Genomic DNA, 9,379 nt, shown 5'->3' with positions numbered 1-9,379 from the left:
AGAGAGTTGGATAGAGCTCTCAAGGATTGTGGAATCAAGGATTATGGAGATAAGGCAGGAACAGAATACTGATTAAGGATGATCAGCCATGATCATATTGAATGGTGGTGCAGGCTCGAAGGACAGAATGGCCTACTCCTGCACCTATTGTCTATTGTCTATCTCTGGCTCCTAGACATTTTCGTTCCACTGATGTATAAGATCTAAGTCTTTAATACATTGAAATAGGAAACCTTCAAAGGACACCAAAGCATAGCTAAATTGGAACCTAAACTAATGGCATTTACTGCACCAGGAAATTTCTGTCCTAATGAAGAGTTTGCAAAGATCAGTGGTAACACAGGAACAGAATTGACTATTCAGCTGTGCAAACCTATTTTACCATTCATTCATGATTGATCTGCATTGTAATGCTATCTTTCCACCTTGATCCCATTTTCCTGAATATCTTTCCTTCACAAAAATTAACTCCAGTTTTGAAATTTTCAATTAACCTTGCCTCATCCACTAACTTATTTATGACAATCACTACTAGGCAGCCCAGCTATATCGTGTGGAGGGAAGCCACACACACTTTCGTGCCAATTATTTTTTGCCATAGTGGGAGTGGCAAAAACATGAAGAAAGTGGCCGTGAGGAAGATAGTTTTTAAATGGGAAAATTTACCCACGTTATAACAAATTAATTTGCATCCTGGGAACCCAAAGGCAGAAAACAAATACAATAACTGGAGTTTTGAAGAGTCATTTTTTGACTCTAAAAAACAAGAATTCTGTTTCTCTCTCCACAGATATTACCAGACCTGCTGAGTTTCTTGAGCACTTGCTGTTTTTATTACAGCAAGTATAATCGTTTCAGAAAGTAAAGGACTGTTGGCTTCAGAGGAAATAAAGTCTTAGCAGAACTCACATGGAGTGATCAGTTACCACTGGGAGTTTACCAGAGGTGATAACAGGAAATCATGGTTAATCCTGTTAGGACTATCATTAAAACATCGGGCTCTGGATCTGATTTATTAAATATGTCATAGGTTGTTTATGAAAAATAAACTACTTAAAGTTGCTTAATATTTAAGCATATCTGTATAAGTAATATAACTCACCATGGTGTGCTTTTAAACTGTCAGCATGCTCCCTTGCACACACTCACCACCGCCAAGGGCTTTTCACTACTGTTAGCTCAGCACAAAATCACATGATATCGGGGGTCAGTAACACTCAGTGTAGAATTTTCTCAGTCCCTGAATGACGTGACCAATCATGAGTCAGTTGGGAAATATGGCAAAGTGAGAAAAATTAGTTTCTCAACTTTGAGGAGAAAGGTCTGACATTCCACTAAAGGTTTTAATGGCAATATGCTAGTGAGTGGTGATAGGCTGGCTTGCATGCATAAACATTACTCCTTGAACTTTCCTTATTTGTATGAAGTTTGCTATTTTCCCAAGCAGTGGAAAAAAACTATGGCAAAAAATATATGGCACGGAAGTGTGTGTGGGTATCTGGCAACAACACTTTGGAGCACACCTTACATCGTAATGTTGCTGCCAGGCCACTTTGTGTGTGAGGACAGGCACCTATTTACTCATTTTTACGGGGTGCAACTAGAGCTTTTATCTTGTTTTATCACTCACTCACTTCAGACTTACCTGAATGTCATAGCATCTCTGCCTTAGCTATTATCACATGCAGATCGTTAGGCAGCTTGTCATGTTTGACAGCAATGAAAAGTCAAGAGGACTATGTTCAATCAAGGAACTATATACTTTGTAAGTCAGGAATGGTGGTGAGGTGCCCTGTGTGAGTGAGTAGGAAGTATAGAGGGCAGGAAGGCTAAGAGGTTTGGAGTACGGGGTTGGCAAGAGCCATTGATGGAAAATGATACACTGGTGGGAGGTGGGTGCAATGGCAGAATGCAAGGTGGTGTCATGGAGACATGGTGCATACTTAACGAGGTGAACAGGGGAAGTCCTGGAGAGAAAATCTCCATGAAACTTTTGGAAAATGATACTTAGCCAATTTTTAGTAAAATTCAGCTCTCAGAATTGCTGCCTACGCATTCAAAGCTTAAAGACAAGCAGGGTTTACTATATCATTTTATTGTTAATCAGAAGCCTATTTGGTTCATGTTACCAAACCAGTTTAACAAATAAAGTATTTCTGTATCTCTGATTTTCCATGCACTGAATACAGAGGGGTAGGAAAAGTGAACAATGGATCAGAGGAGAAAGTGAGGACTGCAGATGCTGGAGATCAGAGCTGAAAATGTGTTGCTGGAAAAGCGCAGCAGGTCAGGCAGCATCCAAGGAACAGGAGAATCGACGTTTCGGGCATAAGCCCTTCTTCAGGAAGGAAGAAGGGCTTATGCCCGAAACGTCGATTCTCCTGTTCCTTGGATGCTGCCTGACCTGCTGCGCTTTTCCAGCAACACATTTCCAGCTCTGAACAATGGATCAGCCAGGAATATTCTGTACCACCTGTGTTGGCAGGAGACCACTTGCCCCAATTGCCAGAAAAGATGCTCCACGAGAAAAGTAACTCAGAGGAAAACAGATCTTCCTCACAGAAAAAAAGTATTACAGTCCTTACATCATTAATACATAAGATAGTTATATACCACCTTCACACTCAAGGTTTGGAAATCAAAGTGGTGCTTAATCATGACTGTCACTTTGCAAACTGCTTAATGATACTGGCAATAGTAAATAACACTGTTTCGAATGTATAAAAACATTGGAGCAATGAAACCCAGAATTTCAGGAATACGGGGGATCAAAAGTACCATATTGCAAAATTGGAATTCAATAAATGTTAAGTTCTTTCTAAAAGTCCCATCAAAGTAGCAGAGAAAGGAATCATGGAATCAAACAGTACAGAAATTGCCTTTTGGCCCATGAAGTCTATACCACCAAAAATAGATCACTCCCTTCACTCGTCTTCCTTTCTTGCATGAGGCCCATCACCTTTTTAAAGGTTGTGAGGTTTCACACTTCAAGTAACCTGCCAGGCAGTGCATTGCAGACCACTACCACCCTCTGAGTGTTTTTGTCAAATTCCCTCTGAAGGTCCTGCCTTTTACTTTAAAATAATGCTCCCTTGTTATTGACCCTTCAAATAAGGGGAATAGCTGCTTTCTGTTCACCCAATCCATGCCCCTGATAATCTTATACAGCTCTATCACATACCTCCCTCAACTTTATGTACTCCAAATACCTGAGTTCATTCAGCCTCCCTTCATTGCTGAAATGCTCAATTGCAGGCAACATCCCATTGCAACCACATCCCTCCTACAGTTTGGCAATCAAAACAGTACTCCAGCTGTAGCCTAACCACAATCCGAACAACACCTCCAACATGACCTTCCTGCAGTTATAACCAGTGTCATGGCTGATCAAGTCAAGTGCTCCTTAAGCCTTTTTAATTATCCTGTTAACCTGTCCTGCCACCTTCAAGGATCTGAAAAATATGTTGCTGAAAAAGTGCAGCAGCTTATGCCCAAAACGTCGATTCCCCTGCTCCTTGGATGTTGCCTGCTGCGCTTCTCCAGCAACACATTTTTCAGCTCTGATCTCCAGCATCTGCAGTCCTCACTTTCTCCTACCTTCAGGGATCTGTGGACAAGCAACCAAGATCCCTCTTTTCCTCGAGGCTTCCTAGTGTTTTGCTATTCATTGAGTACTCCCTTGTCCTGTTCCTTCTTGCAGAGTGCACCACCTCATACTTATTAGGGTTAAATTCCATCTGACATTGATCCGCCCAATTGACTGATTCATTTATATCTTCATGTAACCTAACACCTTCCTCCTCACTGTTAACAACTTGACCAATCTTTGTATCATCTGCAGACTTATTTATCAAGCTGTCTATGTTCTCATCTATATCAGTTATGAATATCACAAGCAATAAGCAACACAGCACTGATCCCTCTGCGTATCAGGCTCCAGTCAGACAAACAGCCTTCTACCATCATCCTTTATCTCCTGTCACTAAGCCAATTTTTGGATCCATCTTGCCAAGTTACCCTCGATCCCATGAGCCTTGATCAGTTTTGCTCGCATTATCTTGTCAAATGCCTTGCTGAGATCTATATAAACTACAACCGTCCTACCCTCATCCAAACACTGTTCACTTACTCGAAAAATTCCACCAGATTTGTTAGTGTTGTCGGAAGGAGGACGTACCTATGTTGACTATCCCTGATCAAACCTAGTCTTGCTGAAGCTTAATTTTCTTATTCGCTATTGTTTTCAATAGTTTACCTACCGTTGATATGAGACTCACTCGTCTACAGTTCCCAAGCCTATCTTGCAAGGAAACCAAATACCAGCTTGACTATTAAAATACGAAAAGCTATCAGGCCAGGGTTTCTGTTTTGTCAAAAGTCACGTTTTGTTTAATCAGTTTAAGGGAGACTAAAGATAACAGAATCTCTGCAACTGGCATATTCCAATCAGCTGATTAACCTCAGGTTGATTCAGACTTAAGAGATCCCACCGAATGCAGTACAGTCTATCACTTTAAAAGGCCTAATTGTTCATTCACTTAATTACATTTTTTTATTCTTCAGCTTTTTTTATGCCCTAAAGAAAAAAGTAATTGTATTAATAAAAGTCATAATCTGCATTCATTTGGTCTGTAAATCTAGAGTGACAAAAACTTTAAACTTTCTCAGAGTGCTCAAGTTTTGAAGGGTTGTGAAAATGGATTTATTTCAAATTTTGTGGAAATACCTGTAATGGTTTCATTAAAAGAGGCCATTGGAAGGTAATTGTGGACATTAGATTTTGTTATAATGTTTGCTATAAATTATAGGACTGGTGATAACTGCTTCCCTTGCTATAGATCCCTGTTGGGAATGTTTTGAATAGAGACTGGCTTAATTCATAAGGAGGAAAGACTGTTAGAAGCAAACTGAGTTGGAGGAAAGCATGATAAGAACAAGCTGTCCAGCTGACTTCTCATTTATTGAGTTCAAGGTGAAACTTAGTTGTTTTAAAAGTGCAATTGAAGAATCATCCAATGATTGTATTTCCCGAAAAAGCAGTGACTGCAAGACTTCTGAGACAATTGTGCATGTTGTGTGACTTGACTAGATCAGTCAAAACATTACAGTGTCAAACTTTGGAACATTCTACAAATTATCCTTTTGCTTTCAAGGATCACCAATTGGCCAATGTTTTTTTCACAGAAAGCCAATCTCTGCAGAAAGATTTTTTTTTAAACTTTCCTTATATTTTGTGGATATTTATTGGATTAAGTGTAATGTTAATACATTAAATTTTACTACCTTTTTGGAAATTAATGTAATGTTAAAAGGGTCTTTTTTCAAGAAGCTGAACATTCTTGAAGTGGATGGGGGTGACATTCTATCTCTCAGATACTATGTAGGAATGTGGATGACTATCCATTGTAATCCACACTTCATTTGGACAGCCATTTACTACTATTCTACTGCTATTATCAAATTAAACTCTCATTCAGTCCCATCCATTCAGAAATGCTTTCATAGCCACGCCCAGCCAATCAAATTTGTTTGCGCAATCATCCCCTGATACTGAAGTATATCACACCTACATTGTCTGGGGAAATAGCAGAGCCAGAACCCATTTACAGGGCTGCCCCAAAGCGAGGACATATCACACTTACATTGTGAGTGAGGGAATTGCATGACGATTCCCCAGGATTAGGGCATTTACACCTACATTATCTCGGAGGATGATCTCATCCTACCATTGTACCTGGGGTAACGTGGTTATGGGGGATGTGGAATGGCCGATGTACCTGTGAGCATTACCAACTAACCTGTTTAAAGGGGATCGGTTTCCTTTGCTCAGGGCCTCTTTGATTCAATTTTGCATGCCTGCAGAGTGTCAAAGGGGGCACCTAGCTTGTACAGGCTTTAATAAACTTTAACTGTTTGCAGAAGTTAGTGTGTCCGAATTGCATCTCGCATGTGAAACCTTGGGAAAAGAGCCGAACATGAGCACTTGTACTTCTAGATTAGTGATTGAATATCGTAACCATTTAATGTCTATTTATTCATTACATTTTGGTTTGATAATAAACCAATAATTGTATTTATTAAGATTTTGGTAGATGGATCATGTTCTTTACAATCAGATACAGAGAAGGTGATGGTTCTGGATGTCTTAAAAGGCATAAAGGTATCCACTGGGACCTGATCAGGTGTAACCTAGAACTTTTGTCAGTAGCTAGGGAAGTAATGGGTGGGCCCCTTCCTGTGTGATATCAATAGCCACAAGTGAGGTGCTGAAAGACTGGAGATTGGCTAATGTGTTGCTATTATTTAATAAATGTAGTGAGGAAAAGCTGGGGAACTATAGACTGGTGAGTCTAACATCAATGGTGTGCAAGTTATTAGAAGAATTCTGAGGGACAGGATTTACACGTATTTGGAAAAGCAAGGACTGATCAGGGATAGTCAACATGGCTTTGTGCGTGGGAAATTGTGTCTCACCAACTTGATTGAGTTTTTTGAAGAAGTGACGAAGAGGATTGATGAAGGCAGAACAGTGTATATGGTCTATATGGACTCGAGTAAGGTACTTGACAAGGTTTTGCATGGTAGACTGGTTAGCAAGGTTAGATCAGAGAATACAGGGAGAAATAACCATTCAGATACATAACTGGCTTGAAGATAAGAGCATGATGGTGGAGAGTTTCTTTTCAGATTGGAGGTCTGTGATTAGCGGTGTGCTGCAAGGATTGGTGCTGGATCCTCTGTTTTTCATCATTTATATAAACAATTTGGATGTGAATATAGGAGGGTATGGTTAATAAGTTTACAGATGGCACTAAAATTGGTGTAGTAGACAGCCAAGGTACAACAGGACCTTGATCAGATGGACTGATGAGTGGCAGACGGAGGTGCTGCAATTGGGTAAGGCAAGTTAGGACAGGACATTTACAATTAATGGTAAGGTCCTGGGGAGTGTTGCCAAACAATGAGACCTTGAATACAGGGGCATGGATAGGGTGAACAACCAAGGTCTTTTCCCTAGGGTAGGGGAATCCAAAACTAGCAGACATATGTTTATGGTGAGAGGGGAAGATTTAAAAGGGAGATAGGGGACAACATTTTCACACAAAGGATGGTGCGTGTATGGAATAAGCTGCCAGAGGAAGTGGTACACTTACAGCATTTAAAAGGTATTTTAACAGGAAGGGTTGAGGGGGACATGGGCCAAATTAATTTAGGATGTCTGCTTGGCATGACTGGTCATGAGTTGGACTGACTGGTCTGCTTCCATGCTGTACATCTCTATGACTCGAAATCATCATTTTTAAGAATTCGTGACAAATTCCATTCTAATAACAATGACTTCATCTTTCCTACCCAGTAATTACCTCATAGTGATCATGAAACCTTTGTATCCTTTTGGAATTCAAGTGGAGCTACTGTCCAATAAAAGATCTCTTATAAGTAAGAGCAAGGAAATGGATGGAGCATTCTAAAGGTGCGTGTCGGATCATCTTAGGTTTGCGAATGAACAAAGGAAAAACAAAAATCTGCCTCTGCCTTGACCAAAAAGGGTAAAAATCAGATTCAAAAATTCTACCAGGAAATTAATTAGTTATTCCTGCGGCACTTGGTGAAAATGAACTAATTGAATTGAAATTCCACCAGCTGCCTGATGGGATTAGAATCTAAACCCTGACTATCAATCTGGCTATTGATTTAATATGTCAACATCCCCCCCTTTGATATTCAGAGACATGATCATTATTGAATCCCTATGAACATCTTAAGAGTCATCATTGATCTGAAACGGAATTGGAACAGCCATATGAATACTGTGTCTTTAAGAGCAGGTCAGAGGCTATGAATTCTACAGCGAGTAAATCACCTCCTGGCTCACCAAAGCCTGTCCACTGTCTACAAGGCACAAGACAGGAGTGTGATGGAATACTTGCCTGGATAGTGCAGCTTCATCAACAGTTGAGCAGTTTGACACTTTCCAGGACAAAGCAGCATGCTTGATTTGTACCTCATCTACCACCTTCAACATTACTCCCTGTCACTGACACACAGTAGCAGTAGTGTGTACCATCTAAAAGATGTACTTGGTAACCCACCAAGGCTCCTCTGGCATTAGCTTCCAAACCAAAGCTTCTGCCACTAAGTCAGTCAAGAGCAGCAGATGCCCCTGGTAATGCCACCTACAGATCCCTCTCCATGCCACACACCATCCTGATTAGAACTTTATTGCCATTCCTTTGCTGCTGCTAGGTCAAAGTCTTGGAACTTCCTTCCTAACAGTACTGTGGATATTCCTACATGTTGGATATTGAAGTCTGTTAAAAGCTGAACTTCCATAGTATATACTTTGCAGCATGATATTTCATTTTAACGGTTATTGCAGAATTAAGTTTTCAAAACTAACATGCAAAAAAGGGAAGAATTCTGAGCAATGGATTATGATGCACATTGAATTAGCATTATGTTATGCCGAACATACCCAATTATCAGTTTACTGTTTTCAAAGCTATTCTTAGGAGGAATGAAAACTAACCTTCCAAGGGGGGTGTGCAAGGGGATAATAGTCATCTGATGTCACAAACAGTTGTCTTGTGGTCATTGTCCAAAATGGTTCAAATGATTGATAGACGGAGAAAACAACGTGCCTCTTTAAATATGACATAACAATAAGTGTTTTAGGGCAGAGGGCAATTCTCATGAAGCAAACCTGTCGGCAGCATTTCTCATCAGCTGGTCCCCACAGAACAGTTTCCATTAGGTAACTGGAAGACAGCCCAGAAGTAGAGGAAGAACCAGGGAAGAATTAATTAACACCTTGATTAGAGACAGAATGCTACCAAAACATTTCACACTGACAGCCTGTTTTATCCACTAGTATCAATGAACTGTCTTCAATTGTCACAGTTGTATTCTGTTTATCTAATTAACTAACATACTATATCTAAATTGCTGTTTAACAAATTCAGTAAGATATCAGAAAATTTGCAAATTGTCAGCTGCCTAACCCCCAAAGTCAACATATAGCACAAGGACTGCAGCAATATAAAACCACAGCTTCTTTAGGGCAACTGGAATTGCCTCTTCCCACCCCATCTCTTGCAAAAATGCCATCCCGTATTCCCAATTCCTCCGCCATATCTGCTCCCAGGAGGACCAGTTCCACCATAGAACACACCAGATGGCCTCCTTCTTTAGAGACTGCAATTTCCCTTCCCACGTGGTAAAAGATGCCCTCCAACGCATCTCGTCCACATCCCGCACCTCCGCCCTCAGACCCAACCCCCCCAACCGCAACAAGGACAGAACGCCCCTGGTGCTCACCTTCCACCCTACCAACCTCCGCATAAACCAAATCATCCGCCGACATTCCCCCCACCTCCAA

Source organism: Chiloscyllium plagiosum, chromosome 17, assembly GCF_004010195.1.
Source record: "Chiloscyllium plagiosum isolate BGI_BamShark_2017 chromosome 17, ASM401019v2, whole genome shotgun sequence".
Taxonomy (NCBI): Eukaryota; Metazoa; Chordata; class Chondrichthyes; order Orectolobiformes; family Hemiscylliidae; genus Chiloscyllium; species Chiloscyllium plagiosum.
The sequence above is the reverse complement of the archived record's forward strand: the minus strand, read 5'-3'. Positions refer to the sequence as shown.